This window comes from Heteronotia binoei, chromosome 10 (assembly GCF_032191835.1).
Source record: "Heteronotia binoei isolate CCM8104 ecotype False Entrance Well chromosome 10, APGP_CSIRO_Hbin_v1, whole genome shotgun sequence".
Taxonomy (NCBI): Eukaryota; Metazoa; Chordata; class Lepidosauria; order Squamata; family Gekkonidae; genus Heteronotia; species Heteronotia binoei.
Genome location: NC_083232.1, coordinates 96,466,789 through 96,483,540, shown reverse-complemented (window position 1 = coordinate 96,483,540; position 16,752 = coordinate 96,466,789). Strand labels below are relative to the sequence as shown.

Below are 16,752 nucleotides of genomic sequence, written 5' to 3'. Positions count from 1 at the left end.
TCTCGGAGGAGCAGCCATGGCGAGCGGAGAAGAGGCGGCAGCTGCGCAGCGGCGTCGCCCGCTCCGAGACGGGGCGGCTCGCCACGCTCCCCGGCGCCGTTTCCCCCCCTCCCCCCTAGCTCCACCCCAGTGTCTCCTGGCTTCACCCCAAAAGTCTCCTGGCTCCACCCCCAAAGTCCCCAGATATTTCTGGGATTGGACTTGGCAACCCTATTCCCAAGTCCCCTGCATTCTTTAGCAGGGGACTTTCACATGCCCGCAATGCAATGACGTCACCCGGAAGTGATGTCATCGCGCTTGCAATGTCGTATGCAACCGCTCTAGGCGTTTCCAGGAAAACTCTATGGTTTTCCTGGATGCTCTAGCCGTTTGGGAGGGAAAAACTCTAAGGTAACTATTGTACCATAGAGTTTTCCCTCCCAAATGGCTAGAGCATCCGGGAAAGCCATAGAGTTTTCCCAGAAATGCCTGGAGTGGCCACTGTGTGACATCACAATGACGTCACTTCCGGGTGACTTCATCACGCTGGCAAAGTAGGGGGAGGTTCCCTCTGCTGGCCCAATGTGGGCCGGCGGTTTGGGAACTTCATGGGCGGGGGAACTCCTGCCCGGACCGGGGGCTTGGCAGCCCTAATATATTCACAAGCAGGCAATTTTAGGCTAGGGTTGCCAAGTTCAATTCAAGACATATCTGGGGACTTTGGGGGTGGAGCCAGGCGACATTGGGGCGGAGCCAGGAGCAAGGGTGTGACAAACATAACTGAACTCCAAGGAAGTTCTGGCCATCACATTTAAAGGGACAGCACACCTCCCTCCATTAGAAATAATGAAGGATAGGGGCACCTTCTTTTGGGGCTCATAGTATTGGACCCCCTGGTTCAATCATTTTGAAACTTGGGGGTTATTTTGGGGAGAGGCACTAGATGCTATACTGACAATTTGGTGCCTCTGCTTCAAAAAACAGCCCTCCAGAGCCCCCGATACCTCCAGATCAATTCCTCATTATACCCTATGAGAATTGATCTCCACATAGGGAATAATGAAGTGACCAGCAGACATCTCCCTCTTCCCCCTCCCTCCATTTCTGGCGACTCTTAAGTGAGGGAATGGCTGCCAACTTCTTCACGAGTTGCTGCCAACTTCTTCAAAGTAACACAGACACACGATCCCAAGAGGAAGCCTTTCAATCGGAGACTGAAGCCTCAGGAGGTGGAAAGTCACATGGGGGCTGTGGGGGCGGGGCTTCCCCTCACCGGTCAGCTGACTGGGGTTGGGAAGGAGCCTGGGAAAGCGGAAGAACCCCTGCTGGAACTTGAGGATTGGCAAGCCTATTTTAGGCCAAGAAAGAGTAGTCCTGATTCACCAAAAATGGCAATATGGGTGACAGAAACACAGCAGTAGCAGCAATGTAAAAATTTAGGGCTGCTAATCTCCAGGTAGGGTTGCTAATCTCCCACAATTAGAACTCATCTCCAGACTACAGATATCAGTTCCCCTGGATGAAACGGCTGCTTTGGAGGGGGGACTTGATGGCGTTATACCCTTCTGAGGTCCCTTCCCCCGCTCCCAGGGACCCTCCCTCAAAATCTCCAAGTATTTTCCTACCAAGAACAGGCAGCCATAAGTGGGGTTGCCCATATTTGGAAATTCTGAAAGATTTGGGGAGGGAGGGAGAGGGACCTCAGTAGGGGATAGGGTTGCCAATCCCCAGGTGGGGGCAGGGGATCCCCCAGTTTGGAGGCCCTCCCCCTGCTTCAGGGTCATCAGAAAGCGGGGGAAGGGGAGGGAAATGTCTGCTGGGCACTCTGTTATTCCTTATGGAGACTGATTCCCATAGAAAATAATGGAGAATTGATCCGCGGGTATCTGGGGCTCGGGGAGGGGGTTGTTTTTTGAGGTAGAGGCACCATATTTTCAGCATAGCATCTGGCCCCTCTCCCCAAAATAACCCCCAAGTTTCAAAAAGATTGGACCAGGGGGTCAAATTGTATGAGCCCCAAAAGAAGGTGCCCCTATCCTTCATTATTTCCTATGGTGTGCTGTCCCTTTAAATGTGATGGCCAGAACTCCCTTTTCAGTTTGATGCTTGTCGCACCCTGGCTCCACCCCCAAAGTCCCCAAATACTACTTGAATTGGATTTGGCAACCCTAGGAGGGTATAGTGATGCCAACCTCCCAGTGGGACCTGGGGATCCCCTAGAATTGTAGTTCATCTCCAGACTAGAGATCAGTTCCCTTGGAGAAAATGGATGCTTTGGAGGGTGGACTCCATGGTGTTGTACCCCACTGAGGTCCTTCTCTTCCCCAGGTTCCAACCCTCAGTCTCTAGAATCTTCCCAACCTGGATCTGGCAACCAAACCTCCCCCCATCTCCTGCTGGTGGTTGGGGCCTGGCAAGCATAGTAGGGTATAATGCCATAGAGCCCATTATCCAATTTCCTCCAGGGGAACTGATCTCTCCAGGGAGATCTCTGGGTCCCGCTTTGACGCTGGCAGCTCTGCTTACTTTGGGTCCCTAGAAAGGGGAGGGGGGAAAGGCAAGGTAGAAAAGAAGTCAAATAAACAAAAGGAGCTCAGGGTAGCATGTATGGTTCTCCCCTTGGGTTGCCAGGTATGTATTGGAAAACACTTGGAGACTTTGGGGATGGATCCAGGAGAGGGCGGGGCTTGGGGAGGGGCCTCAGCAGGGTGCAATGCCATAAAGTCCGCCCTCCAAAGCAGCCATCTTCTCCACGGGAACTGATCTTTGCTGGCTGGAGATCAGTTGTAAAAGCAGGAGATCTCCAGGCCCCACCTGGAGGCTTGGCAACTAAAGCAAGGGAGCACAGCCACGGTTGAGCAGAACGCAAGGAGGCTGTGAAATAATAGGCTTTGTAAACAATAATTACAACCAGTAAATCACAGCTTAATATAGAAATTACACATACCCCATAAACATTATATCAGTGCTTAACCACACTCTGCAGTGTATTGAGCAGGGGCCAAACCGCAGCTCTGGAGCCACATGTGGCTCTTTCACACATATTTCACACATATTCACACATATTTCACACATATTGTGGCTCTTGAAGCCCCCACCACCCTGTTGGCTGGCTTAGAGGAGGCATCTCTCTCTTTAAATCACTTCTCTGAGCCAAGCCAGCCAGCAACTTAGAGAATGCAATAAGTTAAAGTTGCTTGCTTCCTTCCTTCCTTCCTTCCTTCCTTCCTTCCTTCCTTCCTTCCTTCCTTCCTTCCTTCCTTCCTTCCTTCCTTCCTTCTGATGTTCTTATCTTGTGGCTCTCAAACTTCTGATGTTTATTCTATATGGCTCTTATGCTGAGCATGTTTGGCCACCCCGGTGTCGAGTATTTATCTTCACGGCATTTAAAGAGAAAGCACCGCAATTACTTCTAAGATCAAGTTTGCTGTTCAAAACCTCCTGTTACCAAGAACTAAGCTTGCAACGAGTACTTAAAGGGAAATAAGAGCCCTTTTAACAGAACGCCAGCTCACAGTAAAGTGATATCGTTAACAGGAAGAACAATACTCTGCACTCAATAGCACCTTTTGAATGGAAGTGTTCCGCAAGGCCTAGTTATGTCTAAATGCGGAAGGGCCAGCCCCCACAGCGATGTTGTGAGTGAGCGAAACCACAGAGCTCACGGGAATGAGTTAGGTATATAACTAAGAACACGCCATGAGAACTTTAACTAATACATATATATTGAAAACAATATTTTTAACCACAATATTTTTCACATTAATTTGAAATTATTTTGCAGTCTAATTTCCCAAATGCAATATTTTTCTTCGTTTGTAGGACTTCCTGAAGTCCAATACAAATGTGATTGCAAACTGGTGTGGCTGCAGTTCCCAGACTGGTGTAGCTGCAACTGGGCTGCTGCTTCCGTCCCCTTTCAGAGAATCCTTCTTCAGACAGCTCACCAAGGGACACAGTTTCAAATCTGGCACTGCTCTGCTTATCTCCAAGGATCAAGCACGGCTCCACATGTTCCCCAGAGAGTACTGAGGTCGGGAACACAAAATCTCCTTACTGTCCCTGAGCCGAAAGAAGCCCGCTTGAAATCCACCAGAGAAAGGGCTTTCTCTGTTATGGCCCCTACATGGTGGAATCAGCTGCCGGAGGAGGTGAGGGCCCTGCGGGACCTAGCTCAGTTCCGCAGGGTCTGTAAGACGTCCCTCTTCCGGCTAGCCCATACCTAGCTTGAGAACCTAACACAATTTGCCAGATTTCCTTTATATATACTTGAATATTTATTAATTTTTAGAGTTTTATCTGTTTTATTTGTTTTGTCTATTCCCTCACATGTTTAAATATTGCTTATTGTTATGTGGGATCTATTGTTGGAAGCCGCCCTGAGCCATTCGTGGGAAGGGCGGGATATAAATTCTAAATAAATAAATAAATTTCTATCGGTCCTTAACTTCTCTTGAAGGGGCCCTTTGGTGAGCTCCCTGTATTAGTTAAAGTTTTCACAGAGTGTTCTTAGTTATGTATCCACAGCAATGTTGGCACACCAACGACACGCTCAAGCAGGCCACCGATTGCTAATGTGTCATCACAACATACAAATGTGGCTGGACGTGGGGTAAATGAATTTAAGCATGATCTGGAGTGTGCGGAATGCTTACAGAGGTAAAGGCTAGCCAACACGCCAGGTATAATTTCTGTTTGAGGATGAGGGCGCTAGTCTTTCCTTTCATTGTCAGCTAAAACTGCACTCCTACATCAAGCAGGGGGTTGGACTAGATGACCCCGGAGGTCCCTTCCATTTCTACGGTTCTAGGATCACAGGAGCAGATGAATTCGTCTTTCAACAAGATCCAGGTTAGAGGTCTCCAGTGTTGTCCTCCTGGGTGCCAGGCAGTGTTCCCTCTAAGCTGAGCTAGCGTGAGCTAGCTCACAGATGTTTTTTAGCCTCCAGCTCACACATTTTTGCCTTAGCTCAGGAAGGATGACCCCAGAGCACACTAATTAATGCAGCAGCTCACAACTTTAATGCCAGTTAAAATAGAATTTTTGCTCACTGGTGCCATGATACTTGCCAACTCCCCTCCTGATGCCCGCCAAACACTTTGAGAAAGTGGATGGGGTTAGGTGGGTCTTTGGCTGTGCAGATTAAAAGGCATCCCGTTAACCAGAGCGTCAGATTCAGCAGGAGCTCACAGGAGCAGAGCTCCTGAACCTTTCTGAGGGTTCCCCCTCTTCCTCCCGATTCCCTGATAAATTTGCAGAATGCACTAAAGGTTCAGAACGCAGCAAAGCTCCTTTGTTCAGTGTATGCTTGTAAGACTACAAAGTTACACTGAGTCATTTGTCAGTTAAAAACAGGAGCCACATGGGGCTCTTTCACACATATTGTGTGGCTTCAAGAAGGCGTTTGTCTCTCTAAATCACTTCTCCAAGCCAAGCCAGTCGGTGGCTTGGAGAATGCATTTAAAAGTTAAAGTTACTTTCTTTCCTCCTCCCCCTACCTCCCCCTCAACTACTTTCCTGCCTGCCCGCCTTCTCTGAAAAATCAGATGGTCATGCCTTGCGGCTCTCAAACATCTGACGTTTATTCTATGGGGCTCTTAACGTTAAGCGAGTTTGGCCACCCCTGGTTGAAAAGAAAATAAGAACTACTTTCTTTAGGAAATCCATCCTGGATAGCGCAGCTTAGAGACAGTGACAGTTTCCAGAAGAAGAAGAAGAAGAAGAAGAAGAAGAAGAAGAAGAAGAAGAAGAAGAAGAAGAAGAAGAAGAAGAAGAAGAAGAAGAAGAAGAAGAAGAAGAAGAAGAAGAAGAAGAAGAAGAAGAAGAAGAAGAAGAAGAAGAAGAAGATATTGGATTTATATCCCGCCCTCCACTCCGAAGAGTCTCAGAGCGGCTCACAATCTCCTTGACCTTCCTCCCCCACAACAGACACCCTGTGAGGTGGGTGGGGCTGGAGAGGGCTCTCACAGCAGCTGCCCTTTCAAGGACAACCTCTGCCAGAGCTATGGCTGACCCAAGGCCATTCCAGCAGGTGCAAGTGGAGGAGTGGGGAATCAAACCCGGTTCTCCCAGATAAGAGTCCGTTCACTTAACCACTACACCAAACTGGCTAGGAATGGCAGCAGATACAGAGAGGCACTCTCCACCAACATTGCCAGTGATGGAGAAACGCCTCCTCCCTCGTTGTGTGCGTGTGGGAAGAGAGGAGGAAGGAGGAGACAAAAGGAAGTTGTTTCCCCTAAGAGTGGCAATCTGCCCGTCAAAGGCTTCAGCAACAGAAGAGTAAACAGGAACCTGCCTCCTGTCTGCCTCTCTAGCTTTAGAGTCCAGTGGCACCTTTAAGACCGACTAAAGCAGGGGTGTCGAACTCATTTGTTATGAGGGCCGGATCTGAAATAAATGAGACCTTGTTGGGCCGGGCCATGTTGAGTTGGGCTGAGCCAGGCTGGGCCATGTGCGTACCTATTTAAGATTAGGGAGCGGAGATATACATTTTATAAAGAACACAGACAAACCCAAATATATATTTTTAGAAACTTAAAACATAAATAAAATGTTAACGCTCGCTGGTTTTAAAGATGCTTTATATGTATTTCTCCCATGGGATCCAGGGAACCGGGCAAAAAAGCTCTGGCTCTTTCCTTCCTTCCCCAGGAGACCAGGATAGAGAGGAGCCTCAGCCAACAGAAGGGAGAGAGGCTTGGCTCAGTAGCTCTGCTGTGTGATTGGGAGAGCCTGGCAAAGCAAGCTATTTCTCCCCCCCCTTCCTCCCCAAGAGAGGAGCCTCAGCCAATGGAGAAAATAGAGGCTTTGCTCTGTACCTCCTGTGCGATTGAGCAAGCCTTGCAAAGCAAGCTGTTATACAAAAGGAAGCAAGAGAGAGGGAGAAGGAAGCAGATGACAGCCAATTGCTTGGGGGCCTGATAGGAGCCCTCTGGGGGCCTGATTCAGTCCCTGAACTGCATGTTCAACACCTCGGAACTAAAGTTTATTCAAGGTACGTGTGCAGGCCCACTTCCTCAGGAGGCTTTTTCGAGTTTTTTTTTTTTAAGTGGCAATTGAATATCGTTATATCAATACTGTTATATCACTTTAACATAACACTGTGTGTATCAGGTCCTCTGAATCCCAAGTTTTCAGTGGGAAAATAAATATTATACCTTTCCCCTTATATCTTCACAATGAAAGTGGCAGGATTTTGTAAAAAATGAAAGCTGGGAAATGAAAAGAGCCTCATAACACATATAAACACTATAACAGTGTTCAGTTGTTGATTTTTAAAAAATGAATATGGGTGGGGAAATCACACCGGTCACCAAAGGGCCAGGATCAAGGAAAATGGACAGAGATAGATCAGAAACATCATTTATTTATTTTATTTATTTATTTGTAATTTATATCCCGCCCTTCCCACCAGGTGGCTCAGGGCGGCTTACAACATCACCCCTTAACAGCCCAGGCTCTCAGGATGATTTCCATGCGCACGGATTCACACTCTTGTGAAAGTGTGTATTTGTGTGATGGAAAGAGTGTGATAGCCAGTTTCTGTGAATGTTAGGTTTATGAGGAAGGAACACAATGGTACAGTTTCAGCCTCTCACACAAGCTATAATCAAAAGAAAGGGGCATACTCACCCAGTACCCAAACGCACAGCAGCACTGACAATAATTATAGCACAATCTCAGGGGTTGATCATAAGGGATCCATACACCTTGATAACCTGCCTTGGACCTAGATCTTGGCAGGCAGCGAATATGGACACGGCAACCTACAGGATAGTCCATCAGATCCAAAAAGAAGAACTCCCTCATCAACAGAAAGCCAGCTAAGAGACAAGAAAACGGCAGGATTTCATTAGGGGCTCAATCCAATATTCGTAAAGTGATGAGAGGCTTCAGTCCCCAGTCGAGTGCAGCTCAAGGGCTTCTTCAAACATGAACAACGTAGATAAACATGATGAGTGGTGCTTGCCTTACTCAGAATGTAGAAAGAAGAGAAGGAGGAAACCACAAGGAGGAAGTAACCAGCCTCAGCGACAATTTGCAAAGCAGAGACACAGGGGTGCCCTTGTTGTGAGAGAACACAAAGGGATCCATCTTGAATGATAGTTTTATACCCCAGGCCTTCTCTGAGGTGCTGATCCGAGTTCCTTAACTAGGTCCTTAGCTTGGGAGGGACGGTGGCTCAGCAGCAGAGCGTCTGCTTGGTAAGCAGAAGGTCCCAGGTTCAATCCCAGGCATCTCCCACTAAAAAGGGTCCAAGCAAGGAGTCATGAAAAACCTCAGCTGGAGACCCTGCAGAGCTGCTGCCAGTCTGAGTAGACAAGATTGACTATGATGGACCGAGGGGGGTCTGATTCAGTATAAGGCAGCTTCATATGTTCATATGTTCAAGGTCTACCATATATTGAAAAGCAAAAAAGAGAGGACATACTTCCTGATTGATTTCTTAAAACACGAGGTCACTATGACAAACCTCATTTTAAATACCTTTACTATATAAGCGGTGATAATTGCTACTAACCAGGGTTGTTGGGTTTTTTTCTGGAAAAAGAGATGCCGGAACTTTCAAGAGGGGAAGGTGACGGTGAGCCGCTCTGAGATTCAAAGTGAACGGCGGGATATAAATCCAATATCTTCTTCTTCTTATCCACCTAGGGATGTGCCTCTAGGTGAGTCCTAAAGAAGAAGAGATTGGATTTATACCATACCCTTCGCTTCCCGAAGGAGTCTCAGAGCGTCTCACAATCTCCTTTCCCTTCCCCTCCCCACAACAGACACCCTAATGAGGTGCGGCTGAGAGAGCTCTCTGAGAATTGCTCTGAAGAGGAACAGCTCCGAGAGAGTTATGACTGACTCAAGGTCATACCAGCAGCTGCAAGTGGAGGAGCGGGGAATCAAACCTGGTTCTCCCAGATAAGAGTCTGTGCACTTAACCATTACACCAAACCCCTGGAAGAGCACAGACAGGATTTTCTCTCCTAGAGAAAATGGATGCTTTGGAGGGTGAACTCAATGACACTGTACCCCACTGTGGTCCTGCCCCCCCCCCAGGTTCCATCCCCAAACCTCCAGGAATTTCCCAACCCAGATCTGGCAACCCTGCCCTCTAATCTTCCACCAGTGCCCAGGAGGACCTGAAAACCCTCCCCCTGGACCTGGTTTTCCCGATTCTGACAGCTATTGGGAATGGCTCCATACAGGGTTCGTTTTGTAGAAAAACAGGTGGCGGAGCTCATTAGCATCTCATTAGCATACCCCCCCCCCAGCAAAAGCAACCCGACGCAAGAAAAGAGAGCCCCAGGCGAGCAAGGCCTGCATGGTCTGGCTAAAGAAGCAGGCCTCATTCTCTTGGGCTGCCCCCCCCCCATCAAAACTAGCAACTCACCCGACTGTCCAAAATCACATAAGAAGTGGAGAAGGGGTGGCGTGGGCTTCTCCAGGGGCTAATGAGGACTGCTGGGGGTGTGGCAAAGCCTCTGGTAGCTGGTTGGCTGCCCGCTCTCCTAATCCAGGGATTGTGATGCAGCTGCACCTACTATTCAATGGACAAGGTAGGCGGGGAGGAAGAGGGGGAACTCTCAGAAAGTTTCAGGAGCTGCACTTCTATGAACTCCTGCTGAATCTGAGGCCTGGTTTCACACAGGGCTTTTTTGTAGCAGGAACTCCTTTGCATATGAGGCCACATATCCCTAATTTAGCTAATCCTCCAAGAGCTTACAGGGCTTTTCATACAGTGTGGTCCAATATGCAAAGGAGTTCCTGCTACAAAAAAGCCCTGGTTTCACAGGTCCTTTACTAGTAACTTGGCCTGGGTGAGAGCAGAGCAGGAGCACCCTTTGTATAAGGGAATATGATGGGAGCAAATCAGGAGCATACTTTGGGTCAGGGAATATGATGGGAGCAAATCAGGAGCATTCTTTGGGTCAGGGAATATGATGGGAACAGAGTAGGAGCACCCTTTGGATCAGGGAATATGATGGGAGCAAATCAGGAGCATCCTTTGGGTCAGGGAATATGATGAGAGCAAATCAGGAGCACCCTTTGGGTCAGGGAATATGATGAGAGCAAATCAGGAGCACCCTTTGGATCAGGGAATATGATGGGAGCAAATCAGGAGCACCCTTTGGGTCAGGGAATATGATGGGAACAGAGTAGGAGCACCCTTTGGATCAGGGAATATGATGGGAGCAAATCAGGAGCACCCTTTGGATCAGGGAATATGATGGGAGCAAATCAGGAGCATCCTTTGGATCAGGGAATGTGATGGGAGCAAATCAGGAGCATCCTTTGGATCAGGGAATATGATGGGAGCAAATCAGGAGCATTCTTTGGGTCAGGGAATATGATGGGAACAAGGTAGGAGCACCCTTTAGATGGATCAGGGAATATGATGGGAGCAAATCAGGAGCACCTTTTGGGTCAGGGAATATGATGGGAGCAAATCAGGAGCATCCTTTGGATCAGGGAATGTGATGGGAGCAAATCAGGAGCATCCTTTGGATCAGGGAATATGATGGGAGCAAATCAGGAGCACCTTTTGGATCAGGGAATATGATGGGAGCAAAGCAGGAGCATCCTTTGGATCAGGGAATATTGATGGGAGCAAAGCAGGAGCACCCTTTGGGTCAGGGAATATGATGGGAGCAAAGCAGGAGCACCCTTTGGATCAGGGAATATGATGGGAGCAAAGCAGGAGCACCCTTTGGGTCAGGGAATATGATGGGAGCAAAGCAGGAGCATCCTTTGGATCAGGGAATATGATGAGAGCAAATCAGGAGCAGCCTTTGGATCAGGAAATATGATGGGAGCAAATCAGGAGCATCCTTTGGATCAGGGAATGTGATGGGAGCAAATCAGGAGCATCTTTTGGGTCAAAGAATGTGATGGGAGCAAAGCAGGAGCACCCTTTGGATCAGGGAATATGATGGGAGCAAAGCAGCAGCACCCTTTGGGTCAGGGAATATGATGGGAGCAAAGCAGGAGCACCCTTTGGATCAGGGAATATGATGGGAGCAAAGCAGCAGCACCCTTTGGGTCAGGGAATATGATGGGAGCAAAGCAGGAGCGTCCTTTGGATCAGGGTATATGTTGCCCCAACGTCCACCAACAGGCCCAGAACTCCAGAAGCCCCCCCCCCCCCACTGTTGCCCTGTTGGGGTTTTACATATACCTTTAGCAGAGTAGCATGGAGAGAACCACAAAAGCAGCCAGGCACACGGTTTTAGCTTAAGAATAAAAGTAGTTTACTTTTCTAATGAGGAAAGGGTTAACAGGGATTACTAGAAAACAAAGAAGGACTCAATATCCTTTTCTAGCTTCTAGACTACATCTCGACTCTCTGGAGTCCTAACTCAAACTGCATGGAGATCTGAGGGCTTTACACAAAGGGCAATAAAACTGACCAAATGGTTTCCCTCAGACCACCACCCAAATATATGGATTAGCCTATTAGGGCTCTCCATGGTCACTATGCATATTGACACCTAGCCTTGGAGGGAAGTACGTGCAAACATTCTCATTGGCTCCACCTCTCACTGGCTAAACATCAGCATGCATATACAAACACTTAATTACGGTAACTCATGACAACAGGAAGTGAAATTGCATCAGAAACCCAACAATCCACTGTTGCCCCCCTCAAGCACCAAGGATACAGAGTCTCACTGTCCCAGGCATAAGAGAAGCCATGTTGGATGGGCCACTCTGTGTCGCACAGTCGCCAAAGCCCAGGTGCCATCAGGAGGCCAACCAGTGGAGCCAGAACCCCAGAAGCCCTCCCACTGTTCCCCTTCCAAGTACTATGAATACAGAGCATCCCTGCCCCAGACAAAAGAACATCAGAGAAGCCATGTTGGATTGCGCCAGTTGTCCACCCAGTCCAACAGTCTGTGCCACACAGTAGCCAAAAAAAAGGTGCCATCAGGAAGTCCACCAACAGGGCCAGAACGCCAGAAGCTGTCCCACTGTTGCCCCCCCCCACCCGCCACCCAGCACCAATACTAAAGAGCCTCACTGTCCCAGACATAAGAGAAGCCATGTTGGTTCAAGCCAGTGGTCCATCCAGTCCAACAATCTGTGTCACACAGTGGCCAAAAAAACCCAGGGGCCATCAGGAAGTCCACCAACAGGGCCAGAATGCCAGAAGCCCTCCCACTGTTGCCCCTTCCCCACCCCACCCCAAGCACCAAACATACAGAGCCTCACTGCCTCAGACCAAGTGTTCCGTCCAGACCTTCGAGTCAGGAGGCTGGATTCCCCTAACTTTGCACCATCCTTTGGCACTTGATCAAGAACTGCAGGGATGCGGACAGCAAAATTCCCCTTACCACTAGGAAAGACAGCCACCTCACCAAGGCGCTCTCACATACACTAGGACTGATTTCCCACTTGCCTTACGCTGCTCTGATGCTCCTCTTCTCTGCAGGGCTGCGACTAGTATTGCCTTTTTTGCACAGCAAACAGAAACTGGGACCGATTCTGCACCCAGCTTACCCCGCTGTCACATTCTTCTTCTCCACGCAGCGTCCTTCGGATTTGCCGCTATCCACTCCGGAGCTGCAGCAAACATTGCCGTTTTTTGCGCGGCAAACGGAAACTGGTTTTTAGCGGTTTCCGTTTGCCGCGCGAAAACCGCGATGTTTGCTGCAGCTCCGGAATGGATAGTGGGGTAAGCTGAGGGCGAAATGCGTCTGGTTTTTAGACGTTTGTTTGCTGCACGAAGAAGCCGACGCTCGTTGCAGCCCCGGGGCAGGTAGTGTGAAATCAGACGGAAGCCCCTCTGAGAAGAGGAGCATCAGAGCGGTGTAAGGCGAGTGACACACTTTCAATCCACTTTCAGGATCCTTTGCAACTGAATTTTACTGTGTGAAACACAAAATACACTTGCAAAAAGTTGCTGAGGTGGACTGAAACGGTATTATTTAGCATGTGTGAATGTGCCTGAAGTGGTTACAGGCCTAACAGGTATTTACCATTGCAACTATCCTAATTTGACCTTAAAGAAACAACCCTATCTATTCCCCACACATGATTCTAGATTTTGTATTCCCTTGTTTGCTCCAAAGACTTTAGAGACACATTCTGAAAATGTCTACAACTCTCACCCACTAAGGTTCCCAACCTCCAGGTGGGGCCTGGAGATCTCCTGGAATTATAACTACACCAGGGGTGGCCAAACTGTGGCTCAGGAGCCACATGTGGCTCTTTCACACATATTGTGTGGCTCTCCAAGCCCTCTCCATCCTGTTGGCCAGCTTGGAGAAGGCATTTAAAATTAAAGAGCTAGTTTGGTGTAGTGGTTAAGTGCTCGGATTCTTATCTGGGAGAGCCGAGTTTGATTCCCCACTCCTCCACTTGCAGCTGCTGAAATGGCCTTGGGTCAGCCATAGCTCTGGCAGAGGTTGTCCTTGAAAGTCAGAAGCTTGGAGGTGCTGCTGGAGCCCACCTTGGCAATGGAGGCCCAGATAGCAGCCACTGCGAAATCCGCCTTCTTTCACCTTAGGAGGGTACGACAGTTGGTCCCCTTCCTTGAGCGCAGCGACCTAGCAACTGTGAGCCATGCAACGGTCATCTCAAGACTAGACTACTGCAATTCCCCCTACATGGGGCTGCCCTTGTCTCGTATCCGGAAACTGCAGTTGGTGCAGAATGCGGCAGCCAGGCTGTTATTGGGTCTCTCTATACGGGAGCACATACAGCCAAGGCTGCGGGAACTGCACTGGCTGCCAATAGTATTCTGGATTTGCTACAAGGTGCTGGTTATCACCTTTAAAGCACTATATGGCCGAGGACCTGTCTACCTTAGGGACCATCTCTCCCCACTTGTTCCACAGAGGGTACTCCAATCTGGATCGCAGAACTTATTGTCAATCCCCAAGCCAAGGGAGGCAAGACTGAAGGCTACCAGAGAAAGAGCCTTCTCAATTGTGGCCCCCCACTGGTGAAACCAACTTCCAGAAGAAGTAAGGGCCTTGCGGGACCTTGCTCAGTTCCGCAAGGCCTGTAAAACTGCCCTATTTCGACTTGCCTTTAGCTGAATTATAGTATAAGTAGATGCCCAACATCGCTGAACTTAATGAAATCAACACTAGCACCAAAATTGTTTTAAATCGTTTTAAACTGCTTCGGCGGGGAGGGCGGGATAGAAATCTGAAAAATAAAGAAAGGGCAGCTGCTGTGAGAGTCCTCTCAGCCCCACCCACCTCACGAGGGGTCTGTTGTGGGGGAGGAAGAAAAAGGAGATTGTGAGCCGCTCTGAGACTTTGAGATTCAGGGTGGAGCGCTGAATATAAATCCAATGTCTTCTTCTTCTTCTAAAGTTCCTTTCTTTCCACCTCTCTCTTCTCCCTCCCCTCCATCTATTTTCCGCCCCCACTCCCTGTCTTGCAGCTCTCAAACATCTGACATTTATTTTATGTGGCTCTTACACTAAAGTTTGGCCACCCCTGAACTAGACTTTCAGAGATCAGTTCCTCTGGGGAAAACGGCAGCTTTAGAAGGTAGCCTCCATGGAATCTCTGCTGAGTTGCCTTCCTTACCCCAAGCCCTCCCCTCTCCTGGTCTCCATCCCCCAAATCTCCAGAAATCCCCCAACTTGGAGTTGGCAACCTTTGGATTCCCTTCTGCCTTTACTCACCTCGGCACAGTCTTCCCTTCAGAGCTCCCTCTCGCCAGGCCAGGGAGAAAAAGGGGTCAGGAGAGGGAAGCCAGCCTGGCTAAAAAGACTCCACCAAGATCTGGCCTCGGCAAGACAGGGAGCCCCCCCAACTGCACCCCCCCCCCCCCAGATCCCAGCCTGCCCACTTGGCCTTTCCCAACTTTGAGGCAGGACAGCTTAATTTCTTTCCTGCATTGCCACTGACTCTGGGCAGCCATGGAAACAGTTTCCACCACCCCGCTTCTCTGCAAGCCGGGACTCCTCCTGGGTCCTAGATCGACAGCGTTTCCACCACTCACCTGCAGGGATCTTGAATTTTGATAACAATCCTCCTACAAAAGCACTCATTTCCCGCAGCAGATAGATCCAGGTGGGCAGCCGTGTTGGTCTGAAGCGGTTGAACAAAGCAGGAGTCAAGTGGCACCTTTAAGACCAACCAAGTTTTATTTGGAAGGTAAGCTTTCGTGTGCGCTCTCTAAGCACACTTCATCAGAAGAGGGAATCAGGTATTGGGGCTGGAATACATGCAGTTTGTTGATTCAGAGGGCAAACTAACGGATCACCTGGTCACATAAAACAGCGCGGCTTGGCCATTTGGTCTGGAGAGCCGTAAAAGGTAATAAAATTCCCTGCCAAATGGTGTTTCTGCAAATTTAGGTAAATCACAAAAGGACGTGTATATCCTAGTTGTAGTCCGCCCAATTGATTCACCTAGATTTGCAGAAACACCATTTGGCAGGGAATTTTATTACCTTTTATGGCTCTCCAGACCAAATGGCCAAGCCACACTGTTTTATGTGACCAGGTGGTCAGTGAGTTTGCCCTCTGAATCAACAAACTGCATGTATTCCAGCCCCAATGCCTGATCCCCTCGTCTGATGAAGCGTGCTTAGAAAGCACACGAAAGCTTACATTCTAAATAAAACTTGGTTGGTCTTAAAGGTGCCACTTGACTCCTGCTTTATTTCCTGCAGCAGTTACTCAAAAGCCAGATGAGGTGCCCCCACCCCCAGGAAGGCCAACAAAAAGGAGGAGGGTGTCTTTAATTTGCATACAAATTGCAGTTACGTTCAATAAGATGTTTTTGTATATTGCATTTTGCAGGGGTCGTTTAGTAGAAGAAGAGGAGCTGGAGCTCATTAGCAAAACTCATTTGCATATGCCGCACCTCCCTGACATAACCAGAAGGTGGACTAAATTAGATCAGTGCAGCATTTTCTTTAAAACGCTTCTTGAATTATAATTGTCAGAATAAAACCTTACTCCCATCATACTTTTTAATTTACTTTCTCCTATGTGGCCACAGTGGCATGAGGAAGATTTCCATCTGTCTGCTTTCTATGCTTTGGTTATTTTCCCAATTTTTTGTGGGGGGAAATACTAGAAAGTTTGTCACATCTTAGAGTTCAACAGAATTCTCACGGGGGGGGGGTTGAACTAGGGTTGCCAATCCCCAGGTGGGGGCAGGGGATCCCCTGGTTTGAAGGCCCTCCACTCGCTTCAGGATCATCAAAAAGCAGGGTGGGGAATGTCTCCTGGGCACTCCATTGTTCCCTATGGAGACCAATTCCCATAGGGTATAATGGAGAATTGATCAGTCTGTATCTGGGGCTTTGGGGAGGCTGTGTTTTGAGGTAGATACACCATATTTTCAGGATAGCATTTGGTGCCTCTCTTTAAAACACCTTCCAAGTTTCAAAAAGATTGGACCAGGGGGTCCAATTCTATGAGCCCCCAAAGAAGGTGCCCCTTTCCTTCATTATTTCCAGTGGAGGGAAGGCATTGAAAAGGTGTGCGGTCCCTTTAAATGTGATGGCCAGAACTCCCTTTGGAGTTCAATTTTGCTTGTCACAACCTAGCTCCTGGCTCCATCCCCTGAGTCTCCTGGCTCCACCCCCAGTGTCCCCAGATATTTTTTAAGTTGGACTTGGCAACCCTAGTTTGAACAATAGAGCCCAGAAGCCAGTATTTTGTTGGGGGGTGGGGGTAAGAAAGAAAGAAAGAGCACCACAAAATTTAGAGGCTCTGGAGCTCTGCTCCTGTGAACTCCTGCCCAAAATAAGGCCTGGCATTCTGAAAGGAAGAGAGCCAGTTTGGTGTAGTGGTTAAGTGTG

At 48.7% G+C, this 16,752-nt stretch overlaps 1 protein-coding gene across 2 annotated transcripts in view; it reads right to left on the bottom strand.

Annotated features, from left to right (window-relative positions):
* Positions 1-16,752, bottom strand: part of LOC132578361 (palmitoyltransferase ZDHHC11-like) — a 67,749-nt gene that overhangs the window by 49,307 nt on the left and 1,690 nt on the right. Inside the window, exon 1 of one of the 2 annotated variants that reach the window (XM_060248306.1) lies at positions 14,938-15,037. The exons of the other annotated variant lie outside the window; for it this stretch is intronic. The gene's annotated coding sequence lies outside the window, so the exon portion shown is untranslated. Of the gene's footprint in view, positions 1-14,937; positions 15,038-16,752 lie in introns of those variants that run through there. 2 annotated transcript variants of the gene reach the window in all.